At 42.2% G+C, this 18,413-nt stretch overlaps 1 protein-coding gene across 9 annotated transcripts in view; it reads right to left on the minus strand.

Annotated features, from left to right (window-relative positions):
• PALM2AKAP2 (PALM2 and AKAP2 fusion) overlaps positions 1-18,413 on the minus strand; it is a 224,259-nt gene that overhangs the window by 36,279 nt on the left and 169,567 nt on the right. The window lies entirely within an intron of this gene.

Below are 18,413 nucleotides of genomic sequence, written 5' to 3' on the forward strand. Positions count from 1 at the left end.
ACGTGTCGTGACACACAGTTTGGAAGGCTATGTGTTAAACGGTCTAGAAATCAATCCATCAATCAACCAACCAACCTGCATAGCCCCACAATAAGAATTTGTGGTGCCACTGAAAGCCCAAGTCTCTCTATTTTTTTTGTCAGAAAGCATGATGTTACCATGTATAAACGGACTGCAGCCGCAAAAATCACATCATTTTGTTATGTTAAATTTAGAAAGTGACATGGGGGTGCAACTGCAGAGTTATCCTGTTGCAGCCCTGATTCACAAGACTGTATGAGGATCCTAAAAGTATACAGTACTGAAAGATGTAAAAAGGAAAGGAACGATGTAGGCCAAATGCAAAAAAAGGCAAAAAAAAAAAAAGGCCAGAAGTGGTGGCAGTATATGAAGCAAAGAAATGTTAATGCCAATGTCATTATTTTAACACACAGAGGGACGCTTTCTTACAACCTGGACTCTGTGTTCATCATCTGAGGCCTTTCTTCATGTGCCTTTTCCATGAGAGGCCCAGAGGGCGGCAACACAAGAACAGGCCTTTTCTGTATTGGCTCCCCATTTGTGGTATGCTCTCTCCAGGGAGTTCCACCTGGCACCATCATTATATATTTTTAGGTGCCAGGCAAAAATGTTCCTCTTGAACCAGGCCTTGAGCTGATTAATATTCTACAGCCTTTTAAATGTGCTTGGGGTGGCATTGTTTTGTTGCTTCTGTTTTAACTTCCTTGGAAGTCAAAGAGCATAGTTCCCAAACGTCGCAAACCCAGAAGTGACTGTTTCGGTTTACGAACTATTTTTGGAAGCCGAACGTCCGACGGGGATTCCCATTGGCTACTGGAGCTTCCGCCGTGCTTTGGTTTTTGAACGTTTTGGAAGTCGAACTGACTTCCGGAATAGATTCCATTCGACTTCCAAGGTACAACAGTATTTGTGCTTTTATCTAGTTTTTTGTCTTGTGAACTGCCCTGAGATATTTTGATGAAGGACGGTATAGAAGTCTTAATAATACTTACATTAATAATAATATTTGAAACCCTGTTCAAATACAGCTTACTCCTAGTAAGCATGTTTAGGATTGCCACTTAAATGTAACTCCTCATGCAACTTTGTATCATGATAGAGATCCACATACAAAATTGTAATTGCTGTTCAAAATTCAGAGCAACTGTGCAGAGTGGAGATTGGCAAAATAATAAGAATGCTGCTTCCTCCTACTGGGCCATGTTACTGAGAAAAGCTGAGATCACAGCTTTTATGTGTTTTTAAAAGGTGAAAGCCCCAACTTATACATCTGAACCCTTCTCAGTTTATGGTTATCAGGGCACCTAACTTCGTATGATATAAAACAATAATTTATTATTTATACCCCGTCCATCTGGCTGGGTTTCCCCAGCCAATCTGGGTGGCTCTGAACAGAATATTAAAAACCCGATAAAACAGGTGTATGCAAATCATAGTATGAGGGCACATCTACATACAATGGTACCTCGGGTTCAGAACTTAATTTGTTCTGGAGGTCCATTCTTAACCTGAAACTGTTCTTAACCTGAAGCACCACTTTAGCTAATGGGACCTCCTGTTGCTGCCGCGCCACTGCTGCGTGAATTCTGTTCTCATCTTGAAGCAGAGTTCTTAACCCGAGGTACTATTTCTGGGTTAGCAGAGTCTGTAACCTGAAGCTTCTGTAACCTGAAGCTTCTGTAACCTGAAGCATCTGTAACCCGAGGTACCACTGTACTAGTTTAAGTTGTGTTGGGTGCTGTATCTTCTCTCTGCTCCTCCAACTTTACTACAGTTCCCAAGATTCCCAGAGGAGAGGGAACGAATGCAAAACCAATTTAAATCTGTAGCGAGTGTCAGCTAGATGAGCAAAACAGTGTGCATATACCGTTGCTTGAAAATAAAGGCTATACAATTCAGCATAGCGAGGGAAACTGAAGCATTCATTGTTCCTAAGGAAAGTGTAGTTCACACAATGCAGTGTGTTCCAATAATTTATATCTGGCAAAACCAATTATGTGAAATCCCTGGGCTATAAATACAAGTTCAGAAGAGAACAAAAAACATTCCCTTTTATTTTCAGTGCCCATTATTTGTTGCTCATTTTCAGGCATAAGAAATGCACAAAGTTTTAACTCCTCACCTCGGTCTGGGGTGGCAGGCAAAACAATCCAATGCAATGGCGTTTTCCGAAAAGGAACTGCCCTCGATTGCAAGCATCCTAAGGTGCCTGTTTAATGGCACAGGAAACCAGGCCATCAAGACATTTACATGCTAATGCAATTATGGGGTAGACTGGAGAACACAAGCCTCTAGAGAATAGCTGTAGATGCTACATTATTTTTGAGGGGTGGGGAGGGGAGAAAGAGAGATTGTCCCAGTATATTCTTTCCTGCAAATCAGTCTATTTGCACTGAATCTGAAATGGCATTCATACAAGTAAAAAAGCACATGTATGGAGAGCTAGCGTCTTCAGAATGAAATGTGGCATACATTGTGCAAAAACACCACTGGAACCATTAACTGAATAATAGGATTTCCCTATAAATAGACATATTTTGCAGCATCCTATATGGTCTTTCTCTTAACATGGACATCAAATCTAATCTCAGGACTGAAAAAGCAAGATGGAGACATATCACACATTAACCAAGAGTGATTTTTAGATTTTTAAAAAAATGTTTCATTTTATAATCAGGTATCAATCAGTGTTGCTTGTTATTCTGAGCTATAGAATGTTTAGGCTGAGATTCTATGCACAGTTACTTAGGCATAACCCACACATAATTCAATGGGACTTGTTTCTGTGTGAGCAAGCATTTATTGGTCTTCTGGTCATCACTTGCCTTCTCTTCTACATTCTAAAGTTGTGTGTTGGTTTGAACACTCAGCAGGACTGAATGCTAAAGGCTCTCCTGAAATGACCTACTTCAGGTGCAAGGTTGAATACTTGGCTATGGGCTGAGGGGGAAACCTCCCTGCACATAGAAAACTAGGATATCAGGGATAATGCTTCAGTTATATAAACCTTATAACTGCTACAGTAACTATAGGATAGACAGGGCTAGACAGGACAGCAGAACACCCAGGTTAATTTCCACTAGAAAATCTCTGTCCTGCTACTTAGAGGGAAATAATATTATTATTGGGTAGTATTCAATTGAGTTTTATTCACAGTAGACCCACTGAAATTAATGAACATGACTAACTTGGGTCATTTAATTTCAGTAGGTCTCCTTCTGTGTAAAACTTAAGCGGAATTGAATACCAGTCAATATTGTTGAACCAGTCCCAAGTTGTTAAAGAAGTGGTTCCCAAACTTTTTTTTTTTTGCTCCTACTGACATCTTGCAGCTTTTATTCATTCTTAGTACCTTAAAGGAGGGACGCGGGTGGCACTGTGGGTTAAACCACAGAGCCTAGGACTTGCTGATCAGAAGGTCGGAGGTTCGAATCCCTGTGACGGGGTGAGCTCCCGTTGCTTGGTCCCTGCTCCTGCCAACCTAGCAGTTTGAAAGCACGTCAAAGTGCAAGTAGATAAATAGGTAACATTCTGGCGGGAAGGTAAACGGCGTTTCCGTGCGCTGCTCTGGTTTGTCAGAAGCGGCTTAGTCATGTTAGCCACATGACCCGGAAGCTGTACACCGGCTCCCTCAGCCAATAAAGCGAGATGAGCGCCACAACCCTAGAGTCGGCCATGACTGGACCTAATGGTCAGGGGTCCCTTTACCTTTACCTAGTACCTTAAGCGTTTTACAAAATAATAAATACCGTATCGATAATGATGTAACTGAGAAATGAAAATGTGGTGCAAATATAGTGCAATAAGAAATGTTAAAATCCTAAAAATACATAAACATAGCAGCACATCTTTAGAGTCAGTTATCTGCACTGGAAATACAAGAAAAGAACCTTCCACATTGGATTTTCCATCACCATCTACAATGCAAGCACATCTTCGACTCCAGCTTTCAAACCTACTTCTTTCTATTGTAACATATAATTTCATTTGTAGCATAAACAGGACTATTACATTTTTTGCTCAGGCTATGAAGAGCACCTTTCACCAACACACTTGTACAATGAAGAAGAAGAAAAGGCAAATAACTGCCAAGCAGAAATTTTCTTATAATGTGAGTTATATTTTGGCAAGCTCTAGCTTTTGTTTGCTTGTCTTAACCGAAAGTACAAAGAGCCACAAGAAGCATTGTAAAACAATATGCTGTTAAAGTGATCCATTCAACTAAAACAAACGTTTCCCGTCCCATACATCTCATGTGTTTATTTTATCAGTGCAAACTAATATTCTGATTATGCAATAAGATAGCAGCATGCTACATTCACTCTAACAGGAATTTCTTCTTCCCAAGTCAACAGTACATTCAAGGGAAAAAAAATATTTCTGGTTTTACGGGTGGGGAGGGGATATGTAGTTGTTTTTAGTTCTACATGTCTAGGAAATCAGCAAGCATTTTATGGATATTTACTGCTGCATAGAATGTTGGTGTGAAACTTGCACCATTCCAGAGAACCAAACTTGTGAGAAGCCCCTATATTCTAATACAGTCAAGAAGTATGAATAAGCATATTCTGTCCTGTGCCTTTGAATCCCCACCCACCCAGTGGCTTGACAGAGCTGACCCTGCCAAGCCTTCTTTAGTGTAAGTTTAGAGTCACTGGGAAAGTGCAACTAGGCTCATAGTAATTTTTGGATTGGTCAAACAGACAACTGCCATCAGACATGGGTCTCATTTTGCCATCGGGTCAAACGCCAATCAGTTTTTGGAAGAAGACTGGCTCCTATGGGCTTCAGATTCCCATAAATATGTGAAGTTTTACCCTCAAGCTTTTGCATTCTTGGAAAGCATGTGATCAGAAGTCCCAAGATGGTTCCTCTCGGAAGTTTGTCCCTGCAAGGAACGTGGCCAGCTAAGTTAGAGAGGCTTTAATAATTTTATTTACAAGCCTAATTGTTGCCTTCTATTAAACTTCTACTGTTAACCCCTCCCAATATAATTTATATTTAGACATCTGGCTATAGCAATTTTAAATGGTAAATATCTGGAACTTCTCATCAATTCCCCCTCCCATGTGCTAAAATGGCATGGCTAGCCTACATTTTGTGTTCTAAAAACACTTCACAAGTTTTGGTGATGGTTTTGGGCTGGGAACTTAAGTCCAAAGCTCCTCTCATTGTTTATTTATTTTAGAGCTGGTTTTGGAAGGCAAGGACATGGGGGAAAGGACTCAAAAACTCCTCCATATGGCTGAATGGACATGGGTATGGCAGGAGGTTTGTCCTGTCTGGTGGCAAGCCAATGTAATTTTGTTTTGCTTTGAGGATACCCATTTACAGAAAAAGGAGCGGTCCAGTAAGGGGCACTCCGCTCCAACCCACCCTGATTCACAACACAATTTTACTTTCCTTTCCTTAAGCCTACTTAGTTAGAGGTTTAGTCCTCCACATAGTACCACTCATGGGTCTTGGCACTCATCTAGCCTGAAGAGAAACTAAATATCTAGCAAAGTAAACTGTTTTGCAAGATAAGAAAACATTTAAGCACGTGACATCACGTTTTCAGTCAGCAGCAGAAGTTCCCCAGAGAGCTTCTTTGAACAGAAACTTAAAGATAGCATCCAAGTTCTTTTTTGCACTCATTGACGCTTGCAGTGCAATTCTTTTCCAAGTATTTGAATGTGTTAAGATTGACTAATGCATTGTTTAGTTCCACGGCAGAGATCACCATAAAGAATGAATGCAACCAAAAAAATCAGATTACAGAGACAGAAGTCATCCTTTTATTTACACCACAGATTGGCAACCTGTGCCTCTGCAACCACAAGTAGTCCCAGCTTCATTTTATGTGGTTCTTGATGTTCCCAAAAAGCCTCTCCCATTCTTGCATCCCATCATGGTTCCTTCCTCCCTGCCTGCCCATTTCCTCCTTCGTCTTCTGGGGGGGGGGAGAGAACTTTCTCATATAACTCTCTGAAAACAAATTGGTATGTGGCATGTAGTACCCAACGGATTCTCCTGAGAGAATGTGTCCCTCAGAAAGTGAAGAAGATTGCACCTGATTTACATTGCTATTGTACATTCAGAAATATAACTTATTCTCCACTGTGAAGACAAATAAATAAAAAAATCTTTGCAGTCCTGCACTTCTGTTACCAACTGCATTTTCCAAGACTTTTCCAAGTCAATTAAAAACACTAAGCCAACTTTAAAAGTAAATAAAAAGAGCTACTTCTTATTGCACATTTAATATCTTAAGAGTTACATAGGACATGTTCTCCTTGCCTAATCATAGTAAAGGTAAAGGGACCCTTGACCATTAGGTCCAATTGTGACCGACTCTGGGGTTGCGGCACTCATCTCGCTTTATTGGTCGAGGGAGCTGGCGTACAGCTTCCGGGTCATGTGGCCAGCATGACTAAGCCGCTTCTGGCGAACCAGAGCAGCACACGGAAACGTCGTTTACCTTCGCGCCAGAGTGGTACCTATATATCTACTTGCACTTTGATGTGCTTTCAAACTGCTAGGTTGGGAGGAGCAGGGACCGAGCAACGGGAGCTCACCCTGTCGTGGGGATTTGAACTGCCGAACCCTCTCATTTGTTCATTGAACAGGTTATGAGTAGCAGAGATCAAGAACAGATGAAGCTGACTTATATGGAGTCAGACCATCTCACTCAGTATTGTCTACACCAGGCATCCCCAAACTCGGCCCTCACCATGTCGTGGGGATTCGAACCACGACCTTCTGATCAGCAAGTCCTATCCTCTGTGGTTTAACCCACAGCGCCACCCGCGCCCCTTTTGCCTAATCATAGCAGCACGTTAATGTCAACTATTCTATCCGCAACCCCCATATGCCCCATCAATTAATTGCATTGTCCTTTAATTAAAAACATGAATGAAGCATACACAAACAAGGTAGGATCTAAACAGATGAAAAGAACTAAAAGCAGGTTTTATGTCGTATACCACCACCCTGAAATCTGATACGATAAAGGTCACTAGAACCATGCTTGAAAGAAATTAAGTAAAATATATTGGGTGGTACCCAATATTAGTCTTACTCAGAACAGACCCAGTTAAATCAATGAACTTCCATTAAGCTGGTCTAAATCTCTCCCTAGTTTGTGGGTGCAAGGGGTCTGGGACGGCTTTGGATCCAAGCTGTTTCCCGGTCAACCCCTATCAACGGCTGGGTCAGGGCATCCCCACTGTATTCCTTACAACAACTCTATAAGGTTGGCCTGTGTTACAGATGGGAGACTCAGAAAGTGTGGGCAAGAACTTCCCAAAGGAAGTATGCCACTTACTTATCTAGTGATTTCTAAGCTAGGCTGAAAACTGCAGATCTCCCAGATCATATTTATGCAGCAGCAGCAGCAACAGCAACAACAACAATGAATTATTTGCCACCCATCTGACCAGCTTGCACCAGCCATTCTGAATGGCTTCCAACAAATTATAAAACCACAGTAGCACTATCTTTTTACTTGGGAGTAGAACTTGCTTCTGAGCAGACTAGCATAGGACTGCACAGTTAACCACATGATTTCCCAGTCACTCACCACATTAAACATCAAGACTTTTCCAAACTTTCCTGCTCTCCCACCATTCTAAATATATATATATCAGCACTACTGTTGCAATATATATCTTTCATCCACGTGGCCTCAAGGTAATCTGATTTAGAAGGCGGATGGAGTATTAAACAATTTAAGGAACTGAGAAGTCTTCCCTTCTCAGACACTGCCATGCCGTGTGAACTGGAATGGGAGACTTTGCAGTGCCTCAGGAGTTTTTCCAGACTGCTGCTCCACCCATCTCCCCTGTCTGGAGCACTGTAGCAGTAAACTATGCTAGAGAAAGCAAGTGAAGAAGAAGAAGAAGAAGAAGAAGAAGAAGAAGAAGAAGAATAATAATCCATCATCCAACGAGCACTGGAGTGTGTGCATGTTGTACAACAAGTGCTCTTTCAGAACTACAATGCTGATCTTGCTATTTCCTAGCCTTCCATTCGGAATTGCAGAAATTGCCACAACCCAGGCAACCCAACAGTTGGCAAATGGCACAGTGAAGCCTTACTCAACCTGGTGCCCTTAAGATGATTTGGAATATTGTACCACCATCATCTGTTTCAGCTGGGGATGATGTGAGTTGTACAAAACAACAGGAGGGCACCAAGTTGGGGGAAGGATGCTCTGGAATATCACCAGTACACTCCTGCACAAAACTCCTAGGATTGAACAGCCATTGGCTTATCTCACCTTTTACCTCTCTTGAGCCACAGGGAACAACCAGCCAACCAATGATAGTTCTTGACATTCTGTCACACTGCAAACTGACCAAGAAACAGAACCCTGCATGGGTCAATGCAGATGAAAAGGTGAGGCTACGCACAAAGCAGCAGGCTATTGATTCTCAAATGGCCAACGCCACCAGGGTCAGGAAGCTAGTATAAGTCTCATTGTCCACAAGGGCACCCCTTAACTTTCTCTTACATAAGTGAATACTTGCTGGTTATTCCTATGGGTGTGCGTAAAGCACTTGGGGATGCTAGCATGGGCAATGACAAAATATGTTATTTCCACAGACACAGGATGGCCTGGCTTTCAGAAACAAGGGGTGCAATGTTCCATGAGTCTCTGTGCACAACAGCCCACCCTCCACAGCATCCCCTTAATACATGAAAACTTGACACAGATCCTGCCTGTCAAAATGATGATTTCTCTGTTGAAACCAACAAAACATAATAAAAACTTGCGATAATCAGAGCTGGTGGGGGATGCAGTGCTGTTCTGGAATCTGAAACATTTTGTTTAAATCCTTGGCACAATGAATTATAAAATTAAAGTATTAGATTAAAACTTCTTCCCCTTTAACAACACTGTTCCTCATTTACATTTCAGATAGGGATCACAGTTTTGTCAGTAGATGTATTTGCTTATATGTGCATAATCAGTGATATTATATAAACATATAATTATTGCAAAATCAAAACCAGAAAGAAAACTGGTTATCATACACCACATTCTTAAACAACAACAACAACAGCGCAGGCCAACAAATGTTTCTCATAATTCAGAAAATACTGTGATTTCAGACAGCACAAAGCAAATTATTTTCTTACCCTCAAATCTTGTTCCATAGAAAGGCAGAGTACCTGCCATGGCGCTGTGTACCTAAACATCTTTGGCAACTTCACCAAACAAATGGCAAAAGGCACACTGAGTTTCTCAGCTACTTGGGTTGGTTTTCATTGGGAACAATTAACACAAGGAAAAGAGCTGAAGTTATATTTCTCAAAGGTTTCTTGTGCTTGAATTATAAGCTGCAGTAACAACCATCACACTTGCACCCAGAGGAACTGAATAAGTAATTCACTAAGAGGCTTTTTTTTCCTGGGAAGAGCTTAGCTCAAACTCAATTAGCAAAAATAGGATGATAACCTCTGAAGCTCCCACTTCTCCAAGCTGTAGTTTGACAATAGACTGCGTGGGCCAGTTTGGATATCATGATAAAGCATAATTCCGTTTGATGGGGATAAGCTGTGGCCAAGTCTTGAGCTCAGGCAATCTTCCCACTCCTTTTCCACCATGGTCCAAACTGTAGTTAATATTAAACTATGGTTTGCTTCAAACAAGCCAAGTCCAAACTCTGGGTTATGAAGCTGACTTATTTGAACAAACCATTTGAACAAGCCACCCAATGGGGTGAACAAGCCAATGGGGAAAGCCACTGCTGTACACACTCAGAGAAACTACCGTATTTTTTGCTCTATAAGACCACAAGACACACCTAGTTTTTGAAGGAGGAAAACAAGAAAAAAAATATTCTGAATCTCAGAAGCCAGAACAGCAAGAGGGGTCGCTGCGCAGTGAAAGCAGCGATCCCTCTTGCTGTTCTGGCTTCTGGGATAGCTGCGCAGCCTGCATTAGCTCCATAAGATGCACACACATTTCCCCTTACTTTCTAGGAGGGGAAAACTGAGTCTTATAGAGCAAAAAATACGATAACTCTTGGCACCTCTCCTCCAACCCTGATATCCAATCCAATTGTGAGGATATTTACAGAGACTTTTTTCAGGCACTATGGCAATACCTGCTATACAACTTCATGTACATTTTCTGGCACAGAGAAAGGCCAAAGTATGAGTAAGTTTTGGGTTTGGCCCATGGTTCTAAGATCTTATTGGGCTAGAATTCACCTTAGTTTTGGAGGTAGTATTGAAGTGGGACTGGACAAGACTGCTGGTTAGTGAGGGGCTTACCAAGAATGACAAACAGTATTTTCCCCCAAGTGACAATTGTGTTAAGATATTTTTTATTTTATTTTTGGCGGGGTAGGGAGGAAAATAAGTCAAGACAATCCTACCCATTATGAATGCAGGAAACAATATCCTGAATTGCATGGCATAAAATCCTTGCCCCTACTGCCCCATGAATCCCAGTATAGACACACTTCCTTCCATCTCTAGCAGCAATGGGAGCAAATAGAACTCTTCAGTTCTTGTTTCAAGGCATTTCCCCAGAATGCCACCAGTGGCTGTTTTCAGTAAAGGGAACATTCCGTTGGGGTTCAACAAGGTTCATTTGCAATGCAACAGGGAAGAGGTCTCTGCAGAGTAAGGATGGAAAAATCTGTCAGTTTTGGTTCTCTCGGCTTCTCATTTTCCCAGTCTTCAATTCGGTTCTCCACATTTCTACAGTAATTTGCAAATTGTCTTAAAAAATAAATAAATCAAGGAAATTCTTCAGCATTTCAGTGCATATGCCTCCTAATAAACACATTTTTGGGTAGGCAGTTTTGAGTAACGTGCAGATTCCCCCCCCCAAGCGATTTTTCCTGATATAATGCATTTTCATATATTACCTTTGCTAATATATTTATTTATATATTCACTTCTTCCTAACATATGCATTTTTTGTAAACACTGGTTGCTTAGAGAACTGCATTGCAAAGTCTGGATAACTGTGAGTTTGAAAAGCGTTATGGTAGTTTATGCAGTGCCTGCCTGCTCTCTCACTTAATTCAGATTCATCTGAAACAGAACTAGAAAAAAGTTTTGAGTTTGGGGTTGTTGTTGTTAAAAGACAACTACCTCTCTCTCTTTTTTCCTTTTTAGAAATAGCTTGGTAATAAACACCCTAATCTAGCAGCAGCAGCTGGTTAAGAGTTTAGACATTCTTAGCACTACAGAGACAACATTCCATGCCAGCCTATTCATTATTGAAGACAGATGCGAACAACGCGCCTTCACGGAGCACTTCTGCATGAGCGTTCCTAGCTTTCCTTTACTTAAAAAGAAAATCAGTAGCCCTCACAGTTGCATCAAAAATAAGTAAAGAATTGTTTGTATTCATAGTATTTTTAAAGTAAGGTTCTCCAAGTGTATATGACTGCAAAAATCAAAGTGATCATTAGGCAATGGAGTGTTGATTACAGCAAAATACATACATACATACATACATACATACATACAGGTGTCTTCTTGTGCTTTTATAACCAGCCCAAACATTGTATTTGCAGATTATGGATGGTCAAGTCATGCTTTTGTTTATGTAAACTGGATGCTTAAGATAGCACTGATGGTGGGAGAAATTAGCCACGGTCTTGGGGGTCAAGTTGTTAAATGTTCTCTGGCTATTTTCATCAGCCGATATTCAGGCATCTGCTATGCAAGGAATGGAGGGGAGATTCTGAAGCAGTTCCCATCTCTGTTTATCCACAGGAACATGCAGCTGTTATGACCTCTTGACTCATCTCCATCCTTTTAAGGGAAAGGGCAGATAGTGTCTTCCTCTGGACATGCCACACACTAAAGTAAATACTAAGGGAGTAGATGCTAAATTGGAATAGGCCAAGCATTTCATGTTGCTTGCCAGATTAACTATTGAACTAAAAGCTCAGCAATAGCTAACACACACAAAAAAAGAATGTGCTTTTATGGATTATGAAGTTTAAAATTGCGAGAATACAAGGAAACTCCCAGATTCAGCAGGCAAGTCTTATAACATAATACAGTGAAACCTTGGTTGTTGAACGTAATCCTTTCTGGAAGCCCATTCAGCTTCCGAAATATTTGACAACTGAGGCGCAGCTTCCGATTGGTTGCAAGAGCTTCCTGCACTCAAGCGGAAGTCGCGTTGGAAGTTCGGCTTCCAAAAAACGTTAGAAAACCGGAGCATTTACTTCCAGGTTTTTGGCGTTCAGGAGACGAAACATTTGAAAACGGAGCCCTTCAACAACTGTGGTTTGACTGTACAAGTTCCAGCAAACAGGGCTGCTTGTGTTATATATATGTTATACTTATGCACAGGTTCCCATGAAGATGGGAGTGTATTCAACACTCTCAACCAGGGCAAAAAGGTTGGGAGTACCTCCAGGGTTCTGGTCCAACTGGGACAAACTGTGGTTTGTCTAAGCAAAGCAAGATCAAAAGCATGGTTTCTAATCTTGAGTACCGTATTTTTCGCCCTATAGGACGCACCGTCCCGTAAGGCGCACCTAGTTTTTTGGGGGGGAAATAAAGGGGGAAAAATTATTTTTCCCCCAGGCGCAGGGCTGGGGCAGCCCGAGCTTCCCCCGACCCCAGCCCCCAAACAGGCAGCTCTCTGCAAGCCGTGGGAGCCCAGTGGTGGCTCCCGCTGCTTGCGGAGAGGTCCGCGAAGCCTGGACGCGCTGATCTCAGCGCGCGCAGGCTTCGGGATGCCGGCAACTCTCCCCAAGCAGCGGGAGCGTTCCCGCTGCTTGCCAAGAGGTCCGTGAAGCCTGGACGCGCTGAGATAAGCGCGTGTAGGCTTCGGGATGCCGGCAACTCTCCCCAAGCAGCGGGAGCGTTCCCGCTGCTTGCGGAGAGGTCCGTGAAGCCTGGACGTGCTGATCTCAGCGTGCGCAGGCTTCGGGATGCAGGCAACTCTCCCCAAGCAGCGGGAGCGCTCCCACTGCTTGCAGAGAGGTTCGCGAAGCCTGGAGAGCGAGAGGGGTCGGTGCGCACCTACCGCTCTCGCTTTCCAGGCTTCAGCGAAAGCCTGCATTCGCCCCATAGGACGCACACATATTTCCCCTTCATTTTTGGAGGGGAAAAAGTGCGTCCTATAGGGCGAAAAATACGGTACTTTGGACAGTTACATCCAAATCAATTCTCTCTGCACTGGGCCTCAATGGTTAGAGCAATTTTACTGTACATATTACAGGTGTGTCCAACATTGGTTGCACTCCGATTCAACAATGAGCTGCCCAACAGATTCCTATCCTATTTGAAGGGAATTAAACCCCAAATGCACAGTAATAAATATTGTTTGGAATCTTGCACTTTTCTTCTCTCAGCAAAAAATCGTAAACAGTACAGGATTATCATTCTGAGCAAAAGTCTGTGTAGAAGCTTAGAACAACAGAGGGGATTCATCACAAGCAGCACTCAAAACTGCATTTAGCACACACCCAGAAAAAAAGCACATGCATATCTTGTGGTTCTGCAAATTTAGATTATTATTATGCAAAATGCCTGAAGGGAAATCTTAAATTTTAAGGGGCATATCAATGCTAGCATTCTGCAGTGGTATCTCGCATCTGCTTCCTTCTTCCAGTCAACCCATAACTACTGAGCTTCGCTATTTATTTAGGGTAACAGTCACAAGTTTAGTAGTTATTCCCTATCAGACCTCAGGGATGAACACACTTAACTGATAATTGCAATGTATTTCATCCTTTTGGCAAATCTGCCGATTATACCCTGATGTGTTTTGAGACTTTGAAATGCTGGAAGATTCAGTGTTGCTTGGAGGGGCTGCAGCAACCATTCTCTTGGTGATCCATTTACCCATAAAGATCAAGGCTTCCTAACAACAGCACTTAGCTTCCTGCATTAGCTCCGCCTTTTACTGGTGACCAATTCAATTATTTGGATTCTGAAATGCCAACAGCAGACAAAGGCACTGTACTACGCTGGTGGAACAAGACCAAGTATTCCACTGAGTTAATTTATAAGATTAGGGCATGGGTAGGCAAACTACTGGCCACATGACCTGGAAAAAATGTCTGTGGACAAACATTGGGCTCCCTCGGCCAGTAAAGTGAGATGAGCGCCGCAACCCCAGAGTTGTTCGCAACTGGACTTAACTGTCAGGGGTCCTTTACCTTTTTCTTTTTTTAAAAAAAGGCAAACTAAGTCCCAGGGGCTGGATCCAGCCCAATTGCCTTCTAAATCCGGCCCGCAGACGGTCTGGGAATCAGCGTGTTTTTACATGAGTAGAATGTGTGCTTTTATTTAAAATACATCTCTGGGTTATTTGTGGGGCATAAGAATTCATTCATTTTCTTTCCTTCAAAATATAGCCCAGTCCCACACAAGGTCTGAGGGACAGTGAACCAGCCCCCTGCTGAAAAAGTCTGCTGACCCCTGGATTAGGGTTTCAGCCAAAACATGCTTTGTTATCTGGGGTGCACACTGCTTAACTTCCATTGCCCAAACAGCTCAAAACATGGTGACCCTCCTTTACCAGAATGCAAAGCTACAGATGCCAAGCCAGCGGTTGTGGAGAAACATAATGTGCACTGATTCTCTGTGCAGATAGATGAGTAGAAAACAGTTCATCGTTCTTCCTATGAAATTTGTAAATTTGGGATTAATGGCATAGAGGAACCGGTGCCTGTCTTTGTGCCTCTGAATAAGATAGCCTCTACAGATACATATGAATGTACGCAGAGGAGCATGAGTAAACCCCATAACATATCTGTTTATTCAGCGCTGCTTCATGGAACACTTGCCATTTTTCTCCATTCTGCGGATTTGCCAGTCTTTGCCAAGCAATTAGGTATGCATGGACAGCTGTAAGGAAGCCTCAATATGTGCCAGTTTATAGTAGCTGAACGTTTTGCCAGTGAACGATTAAAAAAACCATGCTGGGTCTGTAAAGGCATTTTTAGTTCAGTGTTCTTCTCTGTATTCACACTCCTCTAACTGCTGAAGGAACATGTTTGTTGTCCCTGGAAATGCAAACCATATTGTGACACCCTTTAGCAAATAACATTGAAGACAAGGGTGCCAGCCCACAAACGTTTATGCCACAATAAATCTGTTGGTCTTTAGGATGAGACACTTTGTTCTTTAACTTTTAAGAAAGGAAGATTTGCTCTAAATGGCCTAGGTTTTGACAAGCAATAGCTCAGTTGCTTAGAGCAACTGATAATGCCAAGGTTGCAGGTTCGATCCCCATATGGGACAACTGCATATTCCTACATCGCAGTGGGTTGGACTAGATTATCCTCAGGATCCCTTCCTAATCTATGATTCTATGAATTATAAGCATTTAGCATGCTGGTTGGTATACCCATCCATTTGGGCTGCACTCTCCCTTATACAGTGGTACCTCGGGTTAAGAACTTAATTCATTCCGGAGGTCCGTTCTTAACCTGAAACTGTTCTTAACCTGAGGTACCACTTTAGCTAATGGGGCCTCCCACTGCCGCATGATTTCTGTTCTCATCCTGAAGCAAAGTTCTTAACCTGAGATACTATTTCTGGGTTAGCGGAGTCTGTAACCTGAAGCGTCTGTAACCCGAGGTACCACTGTAAGGGGATATAAGCCATCTGGAAAATAGGCCCCACCCATTAATATGCCCTTGAGCAGTAGTCACGTAATCTGGGTAACCGGGTTCGCGTCTCCGCTCCTCCACATGCAGCTGCTGGGTGACCTTGGGCCAGTCACACTTCTTTGAAGTCTCTCAGCCCCACTCACCTCACAGAGTGTTTGTTGTGGGGGAGGAAGGGAAAGGAGATTGTTAGCCGCTTTGAGACTCCTGAAGGGGAGTGAAAGGCGGGATATCAAATCCAAACTCTTCTTCTTCTTCTTCCTTTAAAAAACAAAAACAAAACCCTCCCATATTTAAAAACGCCTATAGTGTTGATAGATTTCTTATAAAGCACGCCTCAAAACCATCCAATTATAAACCTCACTCTTATTTAAAACATTTATGCCCTTCTTTTCCCAAATGTTCAAGATGATTGAGAAATAAACATAGCAGTCGATATACTCCAAAAGAGAACAAACAACATGGAAAAGGAAACTAGCTTCACATATATAAAAAGAACATCTCTGCAAACGCTACTTATAATAATGTCTGGGGCCCATGAGTTTTAAGCCTAGCTTTAAGAACAAAACCCAAAAAGGAGAGGGGAGGGAAACTTGCCAAACGCCCCTCACAACAGCTGTGTACAAGTGTAGCTCTTTCAACGGCATTTCTATGAATGTATGAAGTCATAAAGAACAAGACCTTATCAACAACTGGATATTTTTCTTAGGCAGAGCCTTTCCTTTTCCACTTCCTGCCTTGGACTACAAACAACTGATGTTGAAAAGAGAGCACACACTTTTATTATTAATGCTTCACATAACAAGCCATTTCAGCTACAACCCTTCCTAAATAACGACTAGCGTATCTCTAAAGAAAACCTTCAATTAGAAAGCAGCACGTAAACACGGTGGTGACTTTAAGGCTTGATCCTAAAAGTCAATTATGCCAAAACCAGTCATTTGGGTAACTGATTTGATATGTGGATTGGTTATTTAAGGAAGTGTCTTCCCCAGCTGTTTCAAAGCTGGAATTCTTAAGCGACATTGTTATCAAACCCTACCACACTTGTTACTTAAAATCTGCATAAACAAAAGTACTGCAAAACTAATTTAAGTAGGGCGGGTGAAAGTACCTGAGACCTTGCTAAGACAAGCAACTGTTCTCAGAGTTCATTATGGCTTTTCTGTATGGTATTTTCCCACTTTTACCAAATATAGCGTTCTCTGCCAAATACAGAGCAAAAATGTGTTAGTGTAGAGCAAGTAAATTCAAGGCACAGAACTTCTGGCTAGTGGGCCTAACTAATCCTGGCACAGGTCTCAATTTGGTCCACAAGGTCATTTCCCCAAACCAAACACCCCTACCCCACAGCTGATGCCATCTGTGATGTCAGGTGTGCAACAGGGAAGGACATGGCTACAAAGGAACAATGGCTACTGAAAGTGAGTTCCCAATTGTTCCTTTGGAAGCAGGGCTGAACGATATTGGCCCCACTGGGATTGGCTACACAAAGGAGCTCCTCATCAGCAAATCCCTACTGAAGCCAATGGGACAAAGACACTGGCAGCACTGTTCAGGGATTACAGCAAGCTCTTGTGAACTTTGAATTGTCAAAGATGGTCTTGCCAAGGCGAGGTGGGTGGGTGGGAATTAAGGAGGAAGTCCTCCAGCCAGATCCACTTCCCCTCCTCCTGTTTTGAAGGTTGGCAATATCATACAACTATAATTCTTTACACAATCCTTGGCAGCTTCTCTCTTATGGTGCTATTTGCATGTGCCAATGGTAAAACTCTTGTTGGTGCTGCAACCACATTGTGTGTGTGCTTCTAATCAGCTGGGGCAGCACCAAAGGAAAGCAGATGCCACGCAGATAGGTGGGTCCTAGATGTAACTTATTACCGAACATACTGTATATTAAAACTAGAAGAGAGAATGAGAGAAAGACAGACAAAAATGTGTTTTTCGCTTCAGCGTTCCCAGAACTAATCTTTAGAACTCTTCTTCTCACACATTTTCACTTGGCTACCTAGTTTACTGCTGTGAGCTTATCACTAGAACTGTCGGTCGAGTTTGTATTTTCCATTGGATCATATTTCACTACAGCTGGACAATCCAGCAACCGTTCCAGATATCCCAGGGAAACCAGAATTAAAACAGGAACAAGTGCAGGCAATTCGAAGATTCAGAAGTTCCACCACAGTGACACAATTTGGAATGCAACCAACATATGGCGCTCCTGTGATAAAGTAGCAATGAGCCATACACTTTGTTCCGGCGCTGTAATATTTTTATACTTAGCACATCATCATGAAAAACAGAGCAATAGCAAATTACAATAAAAATAGGAGCAGCAGTACCCATATGAGTATGGGTGAAGCAAAATTCAGCTCAGTTGGTTACACAACAGCAGATGTCTGTATTTTGCCCAACCTGATTTGGGAAGCATTATTATTCCATGTAGCATCCGTGCCATGTGTGTATTAAGCTGGGCCACAGTATGAAATGAAGGGCAGATTACAAGCAGTAGTTACCATAACAGAACTGCAAACAGACTGAGAAATGAAGCGAGGGATGTGCATATAAAAATCTGTGCCAAAGAAACCTAAATACTGCACCAAGCTGAATTCCATTACCTGTATTGGTAAACTTAACACAATTTCTTCTGCTACTCTTTGGGAAGGACAAGGAGCTAAGAGGGGCCCTGATCCACTACCAATCTTATTTGGGAAATGGTGTGGCTTGCGAGAAGAAATCAGTCGCTATGTACTCTGCAATGAGGAGGGCTTGTTTTTAAATTTGTTTTTAAAACTTTTTTTAAAAAAA

Source organism: Podarcis vaucheri (assembly GCF_965113315.1).
Source record: "Podarcis vaucheri genome assembly, chromosome: 17".
Classification (NCBI taxonomy): domain Eukaryota; kingdom Metazoa; phylum Chordata; class Lepidosauria; order Squamata; family Lacertidae; genus Podarcis; species Podarcis vaucheri.